Below are 24,081 nucleotides of genomic sequence, written 5' to 3' on the forward strand. Positions count from 1 at the left end.
CAAGAGATACTAGTAGTTCAAGCAAAAGGAAGAGAATGTGCAAGATTCCTGAGATGAAAAGAAGCTTGACTCAGTTGCGTTGCTGGGGGAAAGCCAGTATGGGCAAGGCACAGCGAGCAAAATGGAGAGTGGTAGGACAGAATATTACAGAGCTGGGCAATGTTTACTGGTTCGTAATAAGGATGTGAACTTTTATCCTAAGTAATAAATACTAATTTTCAATACAATGTGAGACCATAACAATTTTTGAAGTACAGAAGTCAGAGTATAAAATCAAGATGGGTTGGCATTTAAAAAAGTAAAAACATAAAGTGCTGAATTAAAGGAATTAAAAATATACACTGAGTCTGCAAGACCCCAAGATACATATGCATCTTAAGGAAAATGAATCTTTAGGACACTGGGCTACAGACAACAGAGAATATTAATAAGTAAAGAACACATGTACCTAATTTAAACTCAAGCTGTTCTATGGTCATGCTGAAGACAATGAACTTCGGATCAACAGCAGCCCTCATAAAAATGTTTGGAAGTATTTTGCTTAAGTGGAATATGAAAAAATATAATGCATATTGTATCCAAACACGACAGATTTTGCAGCACTAGGCAACTGTGTGACTTGGTAGTGCCACCTCTCCTTCTCCAAGGAAAGCAAGAAGAGGTCTATACACCCTAGGGTGTAAAGGTGATATGATGGCCATTCCCCACAGGAGATGCAGAGGCATTAGCTGAGGAGCTGGGCATCAACACCTACCAAAGTATATCTAAATGAAATAAATTGAAATTCATATTTTTCCATGTCGAATGAAAACTAGAAAGCACCATTTTATGTTTAGCTGCTTATATTTGACTTTTTGCATTAGCTCTAACATGATCTTGAAACATGAAAGAAATCTTTCTTACAAATGATAAAGAAAAGAGCTCTAACCTTAAGAGTAGTAGACTACTGTCCCATTGTTAAATTCTTTACTCAAAACCACCCAAAGCGTTTCACTTTATTTTCTCTAGCTTCAGGTTTTTTTCTGATGCAAAATAACTGTACTAATCCATATTTATTGTCTATTTGCATTGTACTTATCAGAAGTTATAGTATGTCATTATGGTTCTGAGGGCAGGTTTTGAGATTTATATCTAGGCTCTGTTATTTGGCAAGTTAGAGACCTCACTGTGTCTCATGTTCCTAATCCATACAGTGGACTGCCTAATGGAATTGTGGGAATTAAATCCTTCAGAATAGTACCCAGAATATAGCATGGGGCCAGTGGATATTATCGATTATTTTATGAATATCTATTAAGTGAGGGCAAGCATGTTTAAGTACTTAGGAATATTAAGTGTTATGCAAAGTGTGACCCATTATTACTTTTATGAGGTAACATTTTTATTTTCTATTGAAGTCAAAGGGCACCACTGTGAAATTCAGCCTTTTATGACACGCCAATATCTGTGGCTAATAGTGACAACTGTCGGCATTAAAAGAAATGTATTTGATTGCTTGACTATGGCAGATACAAATAGGCAAGAGTGGCTGTGCCAAATATCTGTATTTTCTACTCTAGAGCCATTCTCCATCCTTCCTCATCTTGTTCTGGGCCTCTGAGTCTTATCTGCATGGACGACATCAACAGGACAACCACGCCCTCTTGCTTCCAACCGAGTTCAGTCAATAAGGAGTCCTAGAATCATCAGAGAAAGAGAGGGAACATTTGTTCTTTAGTTATTCCCATTCTCTGTTGTCCCTGGTCCAGGCTCTTCACCTTGCAAACCATATATTCCACTGAGTCCTTGCCTGAGCCATTGCCTCTGCTGCCTGTCTCCAAGGAAATGAAGCCTGTGCTCCCATGTGACTCTAACCCCATGCTCTCATCTCTTTGACCCCAAGAGTGGTAGCAGCCCCGTTGCTGCTACTCTGGGTCCCTGTCCTCTTGTGGTTCCTTAGCACCTTGCCCACACCTCTGTCATAAGATCCATTGTGTATAAGTCTTCCCTGAATGATCCTAACTGAATCTCTTCCTGGTTGGATCTTGACTAACTCAGGGAGTCTAAATTATTCTTAATTTTACTCTATCATTTCTTTATCTCAGATGATGTATAAACTATGACACCAGCATCCTAGTATGACATGACTCTAAGAGAGTCAATTCTGGAGGGAGGTGCCTGAATACCCCTTTCATAGGGCAACGCTTGGCAGCAGTCCTGACCATGGCAGGAGTCGTGAGCCAAGCCTGGGCGAGGAAGAGGCCCAAGAGGCTGTGTTGAGCGAGTGCTGTAGCTCAGAGGACTTCTTGAGATTCCAGAGGGGAGAAAAAACACTCGAAAAGTGGAACTGTCACTCTGCATATGGGAGTCTAAATTGAGTCATTAGTAGTTAGGCGTACATATTAATGGGATCTCCACAATGGATGTTCAGGTTTTTATTGCTGTTCTCCAGTAGTTAGTGACAACTAGACCTGCTACACTGAGTTCTGGCAACATGTCATGGACTGTGCGGTTGAAACACATCCTCAGACTGGTCCAGGCCAGTAGGTACTCCTACTGAGCCTACTTTGCTGTTCTAACACTGTTCAGTACAAAAGGGAAAAATAACAGAAGAAAATTCAGTGATTGATTATTCTTAATTATCTCCAAATGAGTAAATTATACTTATAATATATATTTAATTTGGGGGATGCCTAGCTCTCAAAGGACATCCAGAAAGTATACCATTTACTCTTGAGATCTGCAAAATAAATACAGTAAAGACCCTGTTATATCCCCTCAAACAATCCGTCATGTTCTCTCACATTCTAAACACATTGAACTCTATTCAAATGAAGTGAGTATTGATGGAGAAGATGTATCTGACACCTTAGATTTACTGAGCAACCTTCTGTAAAATGTCCTATATTTTAGGACTATTTCAATAGCTTTAAACAATACTAGAGATTATAGATGACACTTACTTCTTCTACAAAAGAAAAAAGAGAAAGATAATTTTGGATGAAAAAGGAGAGGCAAGCAAGGTCTAAGATGCATGGTGCCCAGAAAGAAGGGCAGGGACCCTGATAATGGACTTGTTTATAAGTGTCGAATTTGCACAGCCCTACCTCTGTCCTCTGCTCCTGAACCTTCTGATAAAGTGCATTTTTAACACATTCAACAATTTCAGTAACATAAAGAAAATCCATTCATTGGAAATTCTGATGTAGTTTAAGAAGATACTATTTTCATTCAGTAATTCCTTCTGAAACCCCTTTCTAGTTTTATTTCTTCTGTCCTCTATAAGTGCTTTTATTTATGATCTCTTATTAATGGTATGGTATGGTATGGTATTTTAACATCAATAACCACTAAGTTTTAGGAAAATGTGGAGGTTCATTCAAAATGATTTCCAAAGGGTTCCAAGTATTTTGCCATTAAAGTTTAAGTATTTGAATACTTAAAACTGAATTACTTTAGGCTATGCTGAGGAACAGATTTTCGGAGGTAAAAAAAATTGCCAAAGGACATTAATAGAGGCAATAAGCCTCTTGAAGGGATTAACAAGAAATAGAATCACATTTACAAACAACAATGGTTGTGTTCTAATAAAATGATTCTGTTCACCCAGGTCTAGAAAGACAACACTCCCATTCAAAAGATCATTACTTTGCAAGACATTTAAAGCAAGAACATGACTATGGTACAATAAGAATAATAAATTATAAAGTCAAGAATTAGTGTGTGGGTGTATTATTGTCATTTATATTCTATAACACAGAACAGAACATTTAATAAATTAACTGTCAGCTCAGAATTCCTTAGTTATTTGTTCTACAAGGTTTATTTTGTAGTTGCCTTCTTGGGGAATGTTAGGTCAAGTGACATATGTAAAATACATGATAAAAAGTATATGTCCTTCAAAACTGTTACTTCTATGTTGAGACACTTGATATTTTAAGGCTGTTTTGTATTGTTTCACATTATAAAGATGTAACTTACTAGGTTCTACTTTCTACTGAATACACTAGCTGTACTCGAGGTATATACACTGGGATAGTTTAATATGTCATAATGTTTCCTAATAAAAGCCTCCCACTTCTTCCTTACTTAAATCCACTGGAATAAGCCAAGAAAGTCCCATTTCATCTGAAACACTTTTGAATAGTAAACATTGCTCTAATGAGGTTTCTGTGCATTAAAAACTTGATTACAGTTCCAAAAGTACTTTACTCAAACTCAGGGAGTGATAGAGGTACCAAGAGACGATGACTCATTATTCTACGGTGACTCTCTGTTGCAATCCTCAAAAACATTACATTCATCTGGTTTAATGATCTCTTACTAGTACTCACTAGGGATCTCTCTGGAATGTTCTACCTTTAACTTGTGCCTTTTCATAATATGTTAATTTTTCCACTTCTTCTTGTTTTTGTATTCCTATTCAGATATTTGTACTTTATTAGCTGTATTTTATTTATCCCTTCATTATTTCTGGGTCTTAATTTATACCATATTGGAAGTTTATGACTGCTCATTTGGGAGTTATTTTTATTTATGTACTTAAAACAATACCGTACACTTGATGAATTGATTTTATAGTAAGAGAAAATTTATTATGGACTACTTTCTGAATATCCCATCTTGAAATCCCTTTTCCTAATGCATAAAGTGCACACGTTGACATGAATTTTAATAGGTTTGAAAAATGAATCATCAACAGTATTTCAGAAATAATTTTGCTAGTAACTTCCTAAACTAAAGAAAGGGAAACAAAGAGTTCAAGGACAGCTGAAAATACACAGGGCATACAAAAATGCTCCACATTCAATGAGGTGCTTTTTATGTTTGTCAGAATTAGAAGAAAAATAGGTAAGAATAAAGTTTTTCTTATACCTGCTGGTGGGAAAAAAACATACGCTTTCCATTTTTGCAATGATAGATAATTTGATGTGCCATGAAGTTAAGAAAACAATAAAAAGCAATATAAAGCAGTGGTAAGGAAAGATACCTGGCCCACTTTTCTGCCTTGGAAAGAATGACCAAAGATAATAGAGACAAAGGTTGCATTTGTCACTTTCCTATGTATATTTTTGCATGCGTTTAAGAACTACTAGGTGTTAAGTCTAACTGAATGGAAGTTTTGACTAAGACTGCTAGAATAGAATACTTACTACTAAAAACAAGACACTGTCCTGAGAGACCCAGACATCTAAATAAGGCTGCAGAGGAGAAACTGTATCAAGCAGGAGACAAATTTGGTTTAGTTCGATCTGCTGTAGGGTTTCTCCAGAGTATGCTAATATGCAAATTTTTGTCAGAAAGCATTTATTCTCATAAAAGCTATTGTCAGGACAGCTGTTAATAGCATTAGCAACACCGATAAAATTAAGAAGCTCTCCTCCTATGGTTAAAAACTTAAAAATCTGCGTACCTGAGTTGGACTCATAAGTACACAAAATAAATACAGTAAGCTATACTTGTGCAATAAGCAAAAATGATATGATACAAATCATTTACAGAGGCTTTACTGCTAAGTACCTATTACAGCTAGACATAGAGCATTAAGAAGCAACGGACCATGTTGTACTGGCCCATTTATACTGTATATACACTGAATACTCATTGTTGATATCAGTAGTAATCCACCAGAGTATATCTAGCTAGAATTGTCACATAAAGGAAAGGACTGTTTGAAGGGGTTGTGGAACATGAATGGAGCTAGTCAGAAGAGCCATAAATGCCGTCTTGAGATCAGTAATCCTGTCCCTAAAAACCATGAAGATTTCAAGTAGTTTAGAAAGCCCCCTCATTGGAGAGACTATCCCCTGAGACTCCCCCTATCGTGTCCCTAACTCACAAGGAATCAGCTCTATTTGTTTCTGGTAGAGGAGTCCACGTAAGTCAGGAAAACTTGTATCATTCTGGCTGATGAGCTCAATATCTTTTCTTTCTTTTTGATTTTAATATTTAGCATATTTATTGAGGTATAATTAATATACAATAAATTACATATATTCAAATTGTACAGTTTTGTGAGTTTGACATATGCATCCATGATGACAAACATATGCATCGCTCCAAAAAGTTTCCTTATGTTCCTTGGTAATTCTTTTCTTACATCCCCTCCCCATTCTCTGGTCCCCCAGTCACCAAGCAAATAGTGATTTGCTTTCTGTCACTATGATTTGCCATTTCTAAAATTTTATATGAATTCAATTTATATGAATTGAATTATGCAGTATGCTCACTTCTTTTTCTGGGTTCTTTCACTTGCCATAATTGTTTTGCAGATTGTGTGTGTATCAACAATTTACTCAACATAATTTCCCTCAACATAATTATTTTGAGTATATTAAGAGTTTATTCCCATTTATTGCTAACTTCGGGCCTCAAAGCCCAAAGAAGGCTGCTATTTCATCAGAGGCTTTGACTTCAATTAAAGATGATTTGTGCAACAACTTTTTTTTTTAAGCTTTTAAGTAATCTCTGCACCCCATGTGGTGCTCAAACTCACAACCCTGAGATCAAGAGTTGCACACTCCACCGACTGAGCCAGCCAAGCACCCCTATGCAACAAGTTTTGCTGCTTTCTTGTTTCTATCACAGTGATAAGAAATATCAGTGAATTTTTTTTCTTTGGCTACCAGCTAGACGCCCCATCATTGGCTGGCTCAGCTTCAAGCACATGCCCTCCTGTTATGAGAATGAACATCTTATAGCTGAGAATAAAGATTATAAAATCCCAATAGGCTAAATTCCCAGGGCAGTGCAACATATTACTAAATATGATCCTCAGTTGTGCACAGACTGTGATCGAAACCTTTCTCCACTACTTAACAGTTGTATGACTATAAGAAATACACCCCCGGTAGGGGCACCTGGGTGGCTCAGTCAGTGAAGCATCTGCCTTTGGCTCAGGTCATGATCCCAAAGTCCTGGGATTGAGCCCTGCATCTGGGTCCCTGCTCAGCTGGGAGTCTGATTTTCCCTCTCCCTTTGCCTCTCCTCCCGGCTTGTGCTCTTGCTCTCTTATAAATAAATAAAATCTTTAAAAAATATACATATATACTCCTTCCTCATCTGTAAAATTGGGCAGTGCCTAATTAATTAATTTTTGTGAAGACAAAATGAGTTAATATGTGTAGAGCAGCTAGAACAATGCCTGACACACAGTTAACACTGCAAGTGTTAGCCTGTTGTTAGAAGCGGTAGTTATGTTGTTAATGGCATTTTTCATAGATGACACATACTCCTGATCCACATAATATTAGAGAAGCAAAAATGTTTTTTCAGCTTTATTTTTGATTGTTTGTTCCTATTAGGAATCAGATCAAAGGTAATGAGATAAAGGAAAAGTCTGACAACAAACCCCTCTTATGTATCTTACTGGTTCTTCTCCTGATGCTATTTATATATTGAATATTGATATTGACAGCACCAGGGCATGTCCTACAGTTGACCTCCATTTTCCTCTTACAGTTGTAAATCAGCCCATCACACTAGCTCCCTGTCTAGGATTAGGAATTCTAACTTGGGTATCAACTTGCTACCATACCCTGTGAAGGAGATGGTACCAACATAGCCAAAGGGAGTCCTTTCTATGAGGTGCTCTGTGCTTCCAACTTTGCACCATGAACCTGAAATAAAAATCCATGTTTTTGGCCATATTCAGAAAGTCCTATCTTCATTTGGAATATGTCAGTGAGAGTGTGTAATCAGTCATAATGCTTAAAATATTAAAAAGTGAGATGCTAGATTTCCATGCAATTTACCAAGTTTGGAGTGGGACTCCAGCCACTGGCTGGGATAGGACACTAAGGTCTTGCTCTGGGAAAAGTTGCTAGCAAGAATGGGAAGAGCGATCAGGTTACCAGCCACAGTGGTGCCAGCTCCATGAAGCTAGGAGTCTGTAGGAAACCATGCAGCAGTCCATGACCGGGAGAACCTGGTGGCAGATGGGTGAAAGTCAGCAGGTACAGAGGGGCCGGGAGATTCCTGAGGTACATTTTCCTAGGGAAGCAAAATTGATTCCTGACCCATTGGCAATGTGAGTGGTCCTCAAGATTCTACTGGCAGGTCTATTTCAGGTAAGCTCAGAAGCTAATCCTGTAGGATGACACTTTTCCCTACCTGCTGATGGGCTGCACTGGCCTAGGCAGGGACAACCCAGTAGGAAACAAGTTTATGTGCCTTTAAGTAAAATGACCATAATGAATAAAATAATGAAATCTTATCACTTGAGAGAGTTCTGAATAGTTGTCTTTAAAAAACAAACATTCCTATTTCAATTAAAAAAATTATTCTTTAAAACGTGACATGAGAAATATGTTTTTCTGCTTTGTCAAAAATTATTTATTCATATTAATGGGCCTTTTTTGAATGTGACACAACTCTTTTCTCTATTGTGAAACTTCCTTGTAAGCAAAATCCATCTCCGAACTCCTTCTTACAAGGAGTTTTGTTTTTCTTCATTTTATGGTTATTGGAACCCCGATTCGCTGAAGTGATACATTATTGTAAATGTTAGATTTTATTTACTAACCCAGTATGAGTACAAATATCAACCATAAGAGAGGAAGAAATAATTTTAAAGACAACACATTTTCAAATTAGTTGAAAGAAGAGAAGAAATTGAAAAAAAATACACACAAAATTTTTCAAACAATAAGCAGCAGTTTTTGTCCTGAAAATAATTCAAGAATGGACACTCCGTTTTTTGTGTTGAAAATGATGCAGCTATAAATGTATAAATCCTGCTGAGGAATCCTTCCTGCGGAGCAGTATTAGGAAAAAGGACTGTTTCAAAGGTGGATTCGTTTCAATGGCTCAGTAATCACAGATAGGATGTAGGTCTGCTCCACAGCATACAATGAACCCAAATGCAAAATGCATTTCTAAGCTCCATAAGCACTACAGGAAACTTTTCAAAAAAGTCCCTGCCTTCAAGAGCCTTACTATTAATTCACATACACACTCAATAGAGTTTAAATTTCTCATTAAAACTAGAATACTTTATGAAAATGAGCAATTATATTTGTTTTACAGCAGTTATTTCAAAATATTTCATTAATTAGCAACAATGGGGGTTGATTTTTTAAGTAAATCAACTACAATGCAGAGTTTATTGAATTGGGGTGAAATTTCCTTGACGAAGAAAAGTTAATTCAAGAGTAAATAAGGAGAGCTGCTTAAAATCTCTTCATTTCTTAGCGTAGAATGAAAATATTATTTCAGCCATCTGGTGTTCTTCAGTGTAAACTTCATTAGCATGCAACAGTTTAGTTTGGCCATCCGCAGAAGGTTAGGAAGGTATATTCCTGCAGATCCTGCTCTACTTTGTAAACCTCCGAATAGTTCAGTTATTGACACAGGCAGACTTTAGTTTGCGTCATTTGAACTAGCTAGATCACTGGCTGAAGCCCACTACTTTAGTCCAACATATAAAAATAGAAAAACATTATTTTAATTGTAGGAAGTCTCGTGGAGCTAGCAATTGAGGGTCAGACTCTGTAAAGGTAATTTGTCTATTCAGTTTAAAACCTTAGGTAATTCATAAGACTATGCACCCAAAAGACTGGTAGATTTCAGAGGATGGTGCTGAGTCTTCTCAAAGGCCTAATAAGCTTTCGAGTCCTCTTATTCTTCCATAATCAGAAACTTTAAAACTTGTACTCTAGAATTGTTTGTGATAATATGTCAAGGCTACATTGGTCAAATATACCCTATTGTAAATAATAAAGCATTTTGGAATGCGAGATGTTAATGTAAAAAGGAGGATGGGGCCTACTGAGACAAAATAAACGTAAGAGCACATTATATTTTTGATAAGCTCTTTGAGAATCTAGAGTATGCTCTCACTTATTGGGAGGATTAAAAATATAGCTTTACCAAAAAAAATACATAGCTTTATACAAGAAGAAAAAAATTTTAGGTGCTATTTAAGGAAACTATATGGTGTGCTATGCATTTATCCAGAATCAGTACGATTTTTCTCTCATGGCTGCGACACTGGTCATTAATCTTTGCAAGTGGCCAAGTGGAAATCTAAGGTGTCATCCATGCATAGCATTATACTCACAGACTACAGGCAGCACATTTTAAAGTTCAGCTTACTGAATCATTGAGCAACTTACTTTCTCTAAAAGAAGTGTACTTTGATCCACACCTTTCAAACTGGCAGTGATCAGAGATCTTTACTAAATTACTTTTAGCAGTGTCATCATTTTTCAAAGCAAGAAAGTTTATGAATATATTTTGATTGCAGTTGAAAATAGCTTGAAGGGCATTAGATTTGCACAGAAATGGCATTTTTACCTATAATCAGAGTTTTAGTAAATCAAAACCCAACCTTTTTCTTGTAGGTGAATTCCACTCCTTAATTTAGGTGTTCAGCAGGCACTTCGCAGTAACCATTAGAAGGATCTCAAAGAATTGCATTAATTTAATAATACCTGAATACAGCCAAACACATCCTGCTTCAGGCTAGAGGCAAAGGTAATTGCAGAAGAGTTGTGCCAGGCATGCGTGGTTTATGTATACCTGAACTGTAGTGAAGAGTAAGCTAAAGATGTTCAGGAGACCCGGATGTAACCTGATGCCACCTCTTACTAGCTGTGCGACCTTGGGCTAGGAACACACCTCTCACAACATTCGTCTAGAAAGTAATGATACGGCTTGCTCTACCTAACACACCAAATCCCTATAAAGTTCAAATGAAATTATGCATATGAATGTGACATTCCAATTTTAAATGCTATGCAAGAGAAGACTGATTATCATACTGCTACATTTTTGCCTCTTCACCTTTTGAGTGTCACCTTCCTATAGCATTTCAAGATAGGAATGAGTGTGAAGCAGACCCTCTTAAGCCAGTTCACACACCTACTCCTAACTCCTAAGTGTGGCTCTCTGTCCCAGGCTCCACTTCATGCCTGGTCTTGCCCTGAAATTCTCCTGCCAGGTAGCACTCCTGCCAAGGTGGGTCTAGTGGATGGTGCTGCACTTCTCCCCACTTCCCTGCCCCCATTTACCACAGAACTGACGCCAGGCTGCTGCGTCAGCAGATCAGGAAAGGTTAGGCACCGTGAAGGAGGGGGTGCTGCTCACTGGGGCAGAGGGAATGAATTGAATTAAAGCTATGCTAGGTACCTCTGTTCTTCCCAATTACCATACAAACAGCTATTCAGAATTTTCCTTCAGGCTAGACAGCCTTAGACTTGTTAAACCAACACCCTCTCCTATTCTTTTCCCTTCCTCTACACTACAAGTTTCAAACTCCCATCCATCTCCTTGCCACCCGTTCCAAAGTAGGCTCTAAGCCTTCTTTTGCAGAACCCCTCCCAAAATAAACTCTTAAAAGTAAAGTAACATCACTCTGTTCCATTGCTCAGTCCTCATCAAGAAATCAATTTTTTGAATTATTTTTTAACAGATATGGGTATGCATGTGTATTTGGTTGTTGTTGTTTTGTAGTTATTAAATTTTAGATAAGATTCTTACACACAAAAGCAGTGATAAACTAATCATACTTATAAATACTGATGTAAAAACACTAAATAAAATATTTCTGGGCAAAAGTCAGCAGGATGTTAAAAATAAAATCATGAGGGGTGCCTGGGTGGCACAGCGGTTAAGCGTCTGCCTTCGGCTCAGGGCGTGATCCCGGTGTTATGGGATTGAGCCCCACGTCAGGCTCCTCCGCTATGAGCCTGCTTCTTTCTCTCCCACTCCCCCTGCTTGTGTTCCCTCTCTCTCTCGCTGTCTCTATCTCTGTCGAATAAATAAATAAAAATCTTTAAAAAAAAATCATGAGCATTCAGAATTTATTCCCAGATTTCAGGGATGAGCCAATATTAAGAAAAGTAGGGCACCTGAGTGACTTAGTTGGTGAAGCAACGAACTCTTGACTTTGGCTCAGGTCATGATTTCATGGTTGTGGGACTGAGCCCTGCATCAGGCTCTGCACTCAGCATGTAGTGATTTGTCTCTCTCTCCCTCTCTCTCTCCAAATAAATAAATAAAATATTGGGGAAAAAAGAAAGGTAAAAATATTATTTTCCTTACTGATACAGCTAACACAAAATTATATGACTATCTTCACAGACACTGAAAGGATATTTGACAAAATTGAAAACTCATTCTAAATAGAAATCATTCAGTGATATGGGGAAAACAGAGAACTTTAAAATTATGTGTATATTTACATATAATTTTATATATAATTATATATGTACGTATATATAAAATAATAGAGGCCTTTGCATTCAAAATACAGGGGAAAAAACCCTGTATTACCTATACCACTTAACATTGTACTATAGGAATGGGCCAATATAGTTAGAAATGAGAAATTAATTCAAAATTTCTAGTTTCAGAAGATGACTATAACCCAGAAAAGGCAAGAATATATTGAAAAAATATTACTAAAAAAGTACAATAAGGACATTTTTAAAAGAGGACACAAAGGGAGAAAAGACTGTTTACAGTGACAACGCCAAACATAAAAGATCTAGGAACAAATTTAACAAGAAATATGCAAATTATACATGAGGAAATTTTTAAAACAATACTAAACACTTACTAGAACACTCGAACAAATGGAAACCATACAATTTTCCTAGGCAGAAAGCCAATACCATGTTCAAATGTACTGAGGTTTGTTTGAAGGCCTAGTCTATCCTGGTGAATGGTTCATGTACAAGTGACAAAAAGATCTACTTTCCTGTGGTTGAATGTAGTGTTCTAAGGATATCTGTCTGTTAGATCTAGTTGGTTGTATGGTGTTTTAGTCTTCCACTTCCTTTTTGATCTTCTGTCTACTTGTTCTACAAATTTTCCAAGTTTTTGTTTATATGGGAATGCCCTTATTTTGCTCTCATTCCCTTGTAAGTGGTAATTCATTCCCCTTTTACTGCTTTCAAGATTTTCTCTTTGGTCTTTTTCTTTCAGCATTTTTACTGAGATATGTAGGTTTGTGGATCTCTTTGCTTTGATCTTGCTTGGAGTTTGCTATTTCCTAAACGTGTAAATTAATGTTTGCCAATAAGTTTGGGAAGTTTTCAGCCATTATTTATTTGAATATGGTGGTGAATATAAAATATGTTCTCTGAATCACAATGAAATAAAAGTTCAAAACAGTAAGAGACAGAAATTTGGGAAGTTCATAAATATGTGAAAATTAAACCACACATTCATAAATAAACAACAGGTCAAAGAGGCCATCAAAAGGGAAATTAGAAAATGCTTTGAAACAAATGAAAATAAAGACACAGCCTACCAGTGTGACTGGGTGCTCAGTCGGTTAGGCATCTGCCTTCGGCTCAGGTCATGTTCCCGGGGTCCTGGGATCAAGCCCCAAGTCGGGCTCCTTGCTCAGTGGAGAGCCTGCTTCTTCCTCTCCCTCTGCCTGCTGCTCCCCGTTTGTGTACGCCCTCTCTGTCAAATAAATAAATAAAATCTTAAAAAAAAAAAAAGACACAGTCCACCAAAGCTTATGGAATGCAGCTGAAGCAGTTCTTAGAGGGATTTATATAGCTGTATGTGTCTCTATTAAAAGATGGGGTGGAGGAGTGGAGAAAGATCTCATATCAAGAACTTAGCCTTCCACTATAAGTTATTGGATAAAGAAGAGAAAATTTAACCTAAAGCAAGCAGACAGAAAGAAATAATAAAGTTTAGAAGTGAAATTAATGAAATGGAGAACAGTAAAGCAATAGAGAAAATGGTCTTAAATCCAAAGCTGCTTCCTTAAAAAACCAATAAAATTGACAAAGCTCTAAGTAGATTGACTAAAAAAAGAGAAGAGTCAAATTACTAGAATTAAAGAAGGGGCATAACTACCAACCTCGCAGAAATTTTAAAGAAAGGAATATTGGGAATAACTGTATGCCAATACATTGAATAACTTACATGAAATGGACATATTCTTAGAAAGACACAAACTACTCAACTGACCCCTGGTAGAAATAGACACTCCAAATATATTTACAAGTAAAGAGATTATTTAGTAATCAGAAATTATCACAAAGCAACAAATTCACAAAACAAAACTTAGGCAAATGACTTCACCAGTGGATTCTACCAGACACTTAAAAAAGAATTAATAACAAGTCTTTGTTATTAAGTCTTCCAAAACACGGAAGAAGAGGGAATACTTCCCAAGTTTTTTGATAAGGCCAGTATTACTCTGATACCAAAACCAGATAAAAAAAGATAGAAAACTGTAGACCAAAGTCTCTTACAAATATGGATGCAAAAATCATCTCTCTCTCTCTCACACACACACACACACACACACACACACACACACACTCTAAGAAACTAGGATTACTACCTGAGAGCAGTGCCTATCATCGAAATAATAAGCATGCTGAAGAACTACTTGCTGCTAGTGCTTTACTTATGAGGAGAAATAGCAGATTGGGCTATATATGTTCTTTGATTTGATTGAATTTCATTTTTTCAGGGTATATACTCTACTTCTTTACTTCTTTTTTCTTAAGTTTTTATTTAAATTCCAGTTAGTTAACATATAGTGTAATGTATGTCCAGGTGTACAATACAGTGATTCAACACTTCCATACATCACCTGGTGCTCATCACAACAAATGCACTCCTTGTTCCCCACCACCTATTTCTCTTATTCCCCTACCCACCTCCCCCCTGGTAACCAGCAGATTGTTCTCTATAATTAAGAGTCTGTTTCTTGGTTTGCTTCTCTCTTGCTCTCTCTTTCTCCTTTGCTCATTTGTTTTGTTTCTTAAATTCCACATATGTGTGAAATCATATGGTATTTGTCTTTCTCTGACTTATTTCACTTAGCATAATACTCTCCAGCTCCATCCATGTTGTTGCAAATGGCAAGATTTCATTCTTTTTTATGTCTGAGTAATATTCCATTACATACACTTATTCTTTACCCATTCATCTATCAGTGGACACTTGGGATGCTTGTATAATTTGGCTATTGTAGATAATACTGCTATAAACATAGAGATGCATGTATCCCTTCTAATCAGTATTTTTGTACTCTTTGGGTACATACTGAGCAGTGCTGGATCATAGGGTAGTTCTATTTTTAACTTTTTGAGGAAGCTCCGTACTGTTTTCCACAGTGGCTGCACCGGTTTACATTCCCACCAGCAGTGCACAAGGGTTCCCCTTTCTCCACGTCCTCACCAACACCTATTGTTTCTTGTATCATTGGTTTTTAACCATTCTGACAGGTGTGAGGTGATATCTCATTGTAGTTTTAATTTGTGTTGCCCAGATGATCAGTAATGTTGAGCATCTTCTCATGTATCTATTGGCCATCTTTATGTCTTTTTTAGAAAAATGTCTATTCATGTCCTGCCCGTTCTTAACAGGGTTACTTGGTTTTGGGGTGGTGGGTTTGATAAGTTCTTTATATATTTTAGATACTAACCCTTTATCAGATATATCATTTGCAAATACCTTCTCCCATTCCACAGGTTGCCTTTTGGCCTTGTTGTTTGGTTCCTTCACTGTGCAGAAGCTTTTTATTTTGATGAAGTCCCAATTGTTTATTTTTTATTTTATTTCCTTTGCCTCAGGAGACATAACTAGTAAGAAGTTGCAATGCCCAATGTCAAAAAGCTTACTGCCTGTGGTCTCCTCTAAGATTTTGATGGTTTCCTGTCTCACATTTAGGTCCTTCATCCATTCTGAATATTCTGAAAGAATATACCAGTGGAAAAGGACAATCACTTCTTCATTTCTTGAGGTAATAATGGAAAGCTACCATCAGGTTTGTATGCATTCCAATCCATCTTTGAGAACATTCTCTTCAAAGCCTTCAGAAGTTGACTCTAGCATATGAACCATCACATTTGGAGTCAGAAAGGCTTAGCAGTTTCTCAGAGAGAACTTCCTACAGTTCTCCATTCCCATTTAGGCAACTTCTTTCCTAAATTCTCATATCCATACCTGTGCACACTGAAACCAGTTATTGTGTCCTAAGATCATGACATTAGTCAAGGATTGCCACTATTTATTAGGGATTCTGGGAGGGAGGTGGAAAGAGTCAATAATCTGGCTTTTAAAATATTAAGATTTTTTATATTTTACCAAAAGCAAAAAATAATAATAATTCACATAATAATGAACTCCTTACTGTTAGAAATCATGCATTCATCTTTATGTCTCTAACATTTAGGATGATGCCTGGCATATAGTGTTTATAGAATGATTGATGAATGAATAAGTGGATGGATGATAAATTGTGTGTCATGTTTCATAACTCTGCAGAAATATCATATTCTGCCTCCTACCAAAAAACCCAATACCTTGATTCTTATAAACTTGAGGCTATGTTATTAAAGTATGCAAACTTAGAATTGTTGTATGTTCCAAGTGAATTGAACTTTGTTTCTAGATTCACGACTTGAAATTGAAATCTATTTTTGTTCTACGTTAATATAACTACACCAGCTTTTTGAATGAATACTCACCCAGTATCTCTCTCTAGAATCTTTACTTTCAACTTCTCATTATTTTTATAGAGTAGATTGACTTGTTAGCCACAGCTATTTATTTCCCTTGGTGATCTCATAGAGATGGAGTATATATCCGTGGGGATTTCCACAGTTTCTGAGTCAGTAGGTCTGAGGTGGGGGCCAGAGAATTTGCATTTCTAATGAGTTTCTGAGTAATAATGATGCTGCTTTCTTGGGACCATAATTTTAGAAGCATGTTTCAAGAAACGACAACAAAAAAAATACATTTGTATTTTAAGCAAGCACTTAATGATGATTTGATCAGGTGATGTTGATGCTGCTCCAGGAACCAAATTTTGAGTAGCACTTATTTTCTACCTCTGACCCTCTCTTCTGAATTTTCCATCATTTTTCTCTATGCGCTGCATCTGAATAATTTTATATTTTTCTTTTCTTCCAGTATCCAATTCTCTATTCTGTTGTATTCAGTCTCTTAATACAACCTCAAAGTTTTTAATTTAGGTTATCTTGATATTCATTTAAAAAAATTGGTTTTGCTCATTTTTCAAACCTACTAGGTCACTTTTATAAAATCTTATCTGCAGATGATTTGATGTGAGACATTCTATTCTTAAACAGAGTAAGCAGAGTTATGTTAAAATTGATGTCTGAGGTTTGCAGTTTGTTTTATACTCCTGGTTCATATTCATGACACTTTGTTTCTAAATGTGATTAGTTAATAGTTTAATAGTTTAAAAATTGGATCTGGAATGGTATTTGTGAGCCTGCCCTGGTCCTAGGATGCATGGATCCTTTCTCAAAAAACTTTACTTGTGCTTCTGCCAGATGCATAGTTACAAGTCATGGATTCCTCCAATAAAATCCTTGTCTTGAGATTCCTTGGTTATACCAGACTAAGAGTACTCAGAAAGTCCACGCAAAGGCAGGTCCTTGGCTTTAAGTTCTAATTTTCTCCTTTCCAGTTTGTTCTCCTGCCCTGCACAGAGCCATGCCAGACGTCTCTGAAGACCCTGGGGATTCAGAATGGGGTACAGCTAGAGGGAGATGAAATCTGGTATACCATTATCCAAAGGACATGGATATTTTTTTAAAGATTTCATTTACTTATTTGACAGAGAGAGAGAGAGAGCACAAGCAGGGGGAGATGCAGAGGGAGAGGGAGAAACAGGCTCCCCACTGAGGAGGGAGCCCTACATGGGGATCGTGCCCTGAGCCGAAGACAGATGCTTAACCAACTGATCCACCCAGGTGCCCCAGGATGTGGACCTTTGAGTTTCCAACTTAATTGGGAAAGGGAAGCCTATAGGACTCGGCCATGGTCAGATTCTGGGCCTTAACTTCTGTCTCTCTTGCTATGTTAACGGAATCAAATAGCTGTCCAGGATAAATTTATCAGCAAATTCTCCCAAGGTAAAAATAGACATAGTATTTATATCTCTGCTAACAGGTTTTATTTAAATATTTGGTCTTGGAATTTCCCCATTGTCTTCTGACTCGTCATTGTCTATAAGATGAGTTTTGAAAAATATATTTCTTTTGGCATTTTTTGTTGTTTTTAGCGAAAGAGTTGATCCGAGTAACCCTATTTTTCATTACCTGGGACTACCCTTGATTTTAAAATATGTATTTTGACAAGAATATAGATAATGTTGATAGATACTAGGTTAAAATGTATTTAGAAGTATAAGTAATACCTGTTTTCATTGTACTTAAATATACTCCTTTCACTTGAGTGATAATAACCCCACTATGAAGCAATTTTGGCTAGCAGTTAGATGACTTTGAAATCAGCATTCTTACACACATAGCATAGGGCTTTCTTTTCTTTTCTTTTCTTTTTTTAAGATTATTTATGTATTTATTTGACAGAGAGAGACAGCCAGCGAGAGAGGGAACACAAGCAGGGGGAGTGGGAGAGGAAGAAGCAGGCTCCCAGCAGAGGAGCCTGGTGTGGGGCTCGATCCCAGGACTCTGGGATCATGCCCTGAGCCGAAGGCAGACACTTAACGACTGAGCCACCCAGGCGCCCCTAGCATAGGGCTTTCTGTTCCATTTTAGAACTAATGTTTCACTGTAAGATTTAACTTTTCTTGGTACTTACCAGAAACTAGCTATAAATTTGTTGCAAAACAAAATTTTAACATGTAGGTAGGTTAAGGGTAAATAAAAATTAAAAATAAGGGGCTTAATTCTCTCTGTTAAAAATAAGGGGAGAGACTCCGAGCACCGTCCCTTTTTTTAGAACACTTACTTTGGAAAACTTGTAAATTCTTTCTCTGTCCCTTTGAAATGTATGTAAATCACTTTAAAAGCTAAATAAGTCTCTTACTGGCACCACAATCTCAGACTGCCTTTCTGGAGTACATAGAAACCGTCCTCTTTGAAATATAATCATCAAGGCAGAGTTCTCCTTGTCCCATGGGAGCAAGGAGCCTAACTTCAGCTGCAGGCTGCCTCTCTCCAAAATGCAAAATGATCGTGAAGATATGAAATGTTTATTTTCCCTATAAATATGTCCATTAACTAACACAGAAGTTCACTTCAAAATACTAAATAAATTTATAATGAACAAATAGTGCTGACAAGTCTTATTTGAGGACTAGTTTTGCTTATCTTCAGAAAATGCATACAATGGGTGCACCTGCTTCGCTACTTAACAGAGTAAGAGCTGTTTCTAACTTTTAGATCTTTGTGATGGATTGCCTATGATGTGTGTCACGTTTTGGTTTAATGCTTATTCAATAATAAAAATTGTTTTCCTTCCCTTCTGCCTTTGTGGAGAAATTTTCTGGCTTGGGAGGAGATTTTTGTTTGCAATTGTATTTCCCCAATCCCACCAAACTACATCCAGCTGAGCTACTATTAACTCTATAATGAAATAAGCACTGAGAAATCCTTCAATAAACTAGAATGCATAATAGAAAATTTCTATCAACAGCCAGCTAGAGTACATTTAACTATAGATGGAACCAACGTTTGTTCTGTAGCTAGAAATGTTTTTTTTTTTTAAGTGGTGGGGGAGGGGCAGAAGGAGACAGAGCAAGAAAATCTTTTTTTTTTTTTAATGTTTTTTTAATTATATTGTTAGACACCATACAGTACATCCCTGGTTTTTGATGTAAAGTTCGATGATTCATTAGTTGCGTATAACACCCAGTGCACCATGCAATACGTGCCCTCCCCACCACCCATCACCAGCCTATCCCATTCCCCAGCCCCCTCCCCTCTGAAGCCCTCGGTTTGTTTCTCAGAGTCCATAGTCTCTCATGCTTCATTCCCCCTTCTGATTACCCCTCCTTTCTTTATCCCTTTCTTCTCCTACCGATCTTCCTAGTTCTTATGTTCCATAGATGAAAGAAACCATATGATAATTGTCTTTCTCTGCTTGACTTATTTCACTTAGCATTATCTCCTCCAGTGCCGTCCATGTTGCAGCAAATGTTGAGAACTCGTTCTTTCTGATAGCTGAGTAATATTCCATTGTATATATGGACCACATCTTCTTAATCCAGCCATCTGTTGAAGGGCATCTCGGCTCCTTCCACAATTTAGTTATTGTGGACAATGCTGTTATGAACATTGGGGTGCATATGGCCCTTCTCTTCACTACGTCTGTATCTTTGGGGTAAACACCCAGTAGTGCAATGGCTGGATCATAGGGTAGCTCAATTTTTAACTTTTTAAGGGACCTCCACACTGTTTTCCAGAGTGGCTGTACCAACTTGCATTCCCACCAACAATGTAGGAGGGATCCCCTTTCTAAACATCCTGGTATCCAAGATCTACAAAGAACTTCTCAAACTCAATACACGAGAAACAAATAAACAAATCAAAAAATGGGCAGAAGATATGAACACTTTTCCAATGAAGACATACAAATGGCTAACAGACACATGAAAAAATGTTCAAAATCATTAGCCATCAGGGAAATTCAAATCAAAACCACACTAAGATACCACCTTATGCCAGTTAGAATGGCAAAAATTGACAAGGCAAGAAACAACAATTGTTGGAGAGGATGCGGAGCAAGAAAATCTTAAGCAGATTCCATGCCCAGCATGAAGCCCGACATGGGGCTCAATCTGAGACCCTAAGGTCATTACCTGAGCAGAAATCAAGAGTCGGATGCTTTGCTGATGGAGCCACCCAGTTGCCCCTGGAACTGTTATTTTTTAATCTTCAGTCAGGATAAACATACCTGTTTTGCCATATTTAGAGGAGTAGTTATAACATCACTAATAGGTGCCTATACTTTGTATTTTTGGAGTATTGTCATTTATAATTAAGCTTCAGTTTTACAAATTTATAACAGATCTCAGCACATAAAACATTGAGATCTTGTATAACACAAACTGAATAATGGTGTATGATTATATACATTCTACCGATTAATAGATTGAGATAAAATATAGGAAAGAGAATTTATTTGTATCATAATGCAAATCAATGACACAATTAAAAATGATTTTCATATCCAACCAAGTTCCTGAATTCCCATTTCCAAATTCCTAATTCAGATTCACATCGTGATTTTTCTGAAGGACTAAAAGAGCTGCCTAGCCTACAAATACAACAAAAATAAATACTAGTATTTTGGGGGGTACCTGGAAGCTCAGTTGGTTAAGCATCTACCTTTGGCTCAGGTCATGATCCCAGAGTCTCTGCTCAGTGGGGAACCTGCTTCTTCCTCTCCCTCTGCCCACCTCTCTCTCTGTGTCAAATAAATAAAATCTTTAAAAATAAATAAGTAAATATTATTACTTTCAAAAACTATGTGGGGTAAGCTTCAACTATTCTGTTTGATTATTTCATTATTACTGGACATTTTTTCACCATTTTAAGTGAGCCAACACCTTATTATCCCTCTGCCCACATTATCAGTTGTTGTTTTGATTTTATGTGCCTCATCAAATCTTAATTGATTTAACCAGGTTCTCTGGGAAATTGTTTGAATATAAAGGTTTGGGCCCTTCTAAAAATTTGAAAAAAAAATCAAGTTCTCCCATTTAGCCTTAACATTTTCTACTGCTCCCACTATACATCCCTTTATACCCTCCCAACACTCCAATCACATCAGGCTAGAGCCCATGTCATAATTCACAAGGGCAATAACTATTTTTAATTGATACCTTTAATCAATCACTTCACTCTCTGTATTTGGAATGGCCAGAACTCTTTTCCCCTTGGTGTCTAAATACAAACTATCTTGCATGACACACCCCAAGCTTCATCCCCTCCGTCTTCTCTGAAGATTCTCATCAGTGTAGAGCTCTCTTTTCTATTACTTCTACTCTGCTGAACAGGACCACACCTTTGAAACTTTCTATTCAACAAAATCCCTAATATGTTGCCATGGGCTACAATTTTCCTTTATGCAAATCACCTTTCCAAGACTTAGATGAGCCTTATTATTTATCAATGATACTATTAATATAACATTTAACTTTTTTAACATGTGATTGTTAGGATTTTCCAAATGTCTGCTTTCCTATCTTGCCCTTATGAGCCTCAATTCACTATACTTCATGATTTTAATGCTTGAAGTGATTATTCTATAAAAGATTTTCAGTATTTTCAGTTTTCCTATATAAAAGAGGCTTTTAAAAATGTCATTAGAGTTCTAATCAGCTGATGATAGTTCTGCACCTTAGAATTCTAGCCCTATGCTTTTCAGTTATTCATAAAGAACACTAAGGAATATTACACATATCAGTAAGGGGAGTTCCAAATGTCTTAGAGAAGTCATTAAAATAAACTAAGAGATGCATTTTTAAAATGGAAAAGCTAATAACTGCAATTGTTCAGATGATTCAATAGAGGAATTTCTAGAGATGTGAATAATATGAGATACAGTGTGTAATTTGAGTATATGATCATCATAATTAACAGAGTGTTTTGAATAAGTAATAAAAACTCCAAAGTTTTCTTAAACTTTATAGACTACTTAATACAATCACTACACAAAGCATTATTTAGATCACTATACAATATGCAATGAAAGAAAGAAAAACAAGAACACTGAAGTTGCACACCTATCTCTTCCACTAACCATTTTGGAAAAGTTACTTAATTTCCTTCATGTTCTCATCCAAAATTTGAATGTTGAGCTAGAATTCTCATTCTGTAATTTTTTAAAAAGTGTGCTCCACACCCAACATGGGAACTCACATCACTGAGATCAAGAGTCAGACGCTCTACTGACTGAGCCATCCAGGCGCCCCTCTCATTCTGTAATTATGACTGCATCTTTTTATTTCATTTTATAGGACCTTCTCCTGACCCTTTTTCACAGGAACAAGATTCAGCTTCTTACTTAAGGTATAAAAGTCTGTCTGAGGACATCAGCAAGAGGGCAAACAAGGAACCTACAGGCCATCTTTCCCCTGACAGAGATGCCAAGTTAATAATATATGGACTAGAATATCTCCGTGAGAACTCTAGAGATCAATTGAGAAGCTATAATACCTTGGCAGTTGTAAAACCAAGAACGGATTCCAATGAAAGGGGTAAAAAGAATTTGCAGGTTTTGACATATCCTTCATGCCCCTTTACTATGTGGCGGAGTGGAGCAACTAGGGGAAAATCCCCCATATTGGGGATCCTCTCTTAGGAGAGAAACAAAAAAGTGGACCCTAAATCCATCACCCGTGCTTGTGTGAGGGCTACCCAAGGAAATGACTTCTACCTCACCTGACTCAGCACTAATGGGTCCACACCAGAGTTTTGAAGCCACTGGAAACAGGTGTGTGGCATTTTAGACCTGCTGTTCCGTAGGCAAACACGAGAGGGAGCGATAGAACAGAAAAGGACAGACAGACCCTAGAATGTCCAATCTGCTGATTGGTAAAGGTCTTCCCCTGCATGAAGCCAGGAAGCAGCCTGAGTTACGCAGTTGTTTTCTCAAATGTTTACATCAATCCCTGCCAAAAATATTATAAGGCATACAATGAAACATAGCCCAATTAAAGGAACAAATTGAGACTCCAGAAAACAATGCTAAAGAAATGCAGATCTGTGAGCTGACAAAGAATTTAAAATAACTGTCATAAAAATGCTCAAGGTAAAAAAGAACACAGACACAAAACTATGTGAAATCTGGGAAGCAATGCAAGAGCAAACTGAGAATATAAACAGAGAAATAGACTCTATAAAAAATTAACCAAACAAATTCTGTTACTAAAAAGGACAACACCTGAATGGAAAAATTCATCAGAGAGGTTCAATATCAGACTTAATCAGGCAAAAGAAAGAATCTGCAAACTTGAAGAAAAGTCATTTTAAATCATGGAGTCAGAAGAACAAGAACAAAAAAGGATAAAGAAAACTGAAGAGTGAATAAGGAATTTATGGAATATTATCAAGGGGACTAATATAAGCATTATGAGTATTCCAGATGAATAATAGAGAGAGAAAGGGAAAGAGAATTTACCTGAAGAAACAATGCTAGAGGGGCACCTAGGTGGCTCAGTCCATTAAGCTTCTGCCTTAGGCTCAGGTCATGATCCCAGGGTCCTGGGGTCAAGTCCAGCATAGGGCTCCTTGCTCTGCATGGAGCATGCTTCTCCCTCTGCTTGTGCTGTCTCTGTCTCTGTCTCTCTCTCTCTCTGACAAATAAATAAAGAAAATCTTAAAAAAAAAAAAAAAA

This window comes from Ursus maritimus, unplaced genomic scaffold (assembly GCF_017311325.1).
Source record: "Ursus maritimus isolate PB19 unplaced genomic scaffold, ASM1731132v1 scaffold_3, whole genome shotgun sequence".
Classification (NCBI taxonomy): Eukaryota; Metazoa; Chordata; class Mammalia; order Carnivora; family Ursidae; genus Ursus; species Ursus maritimus.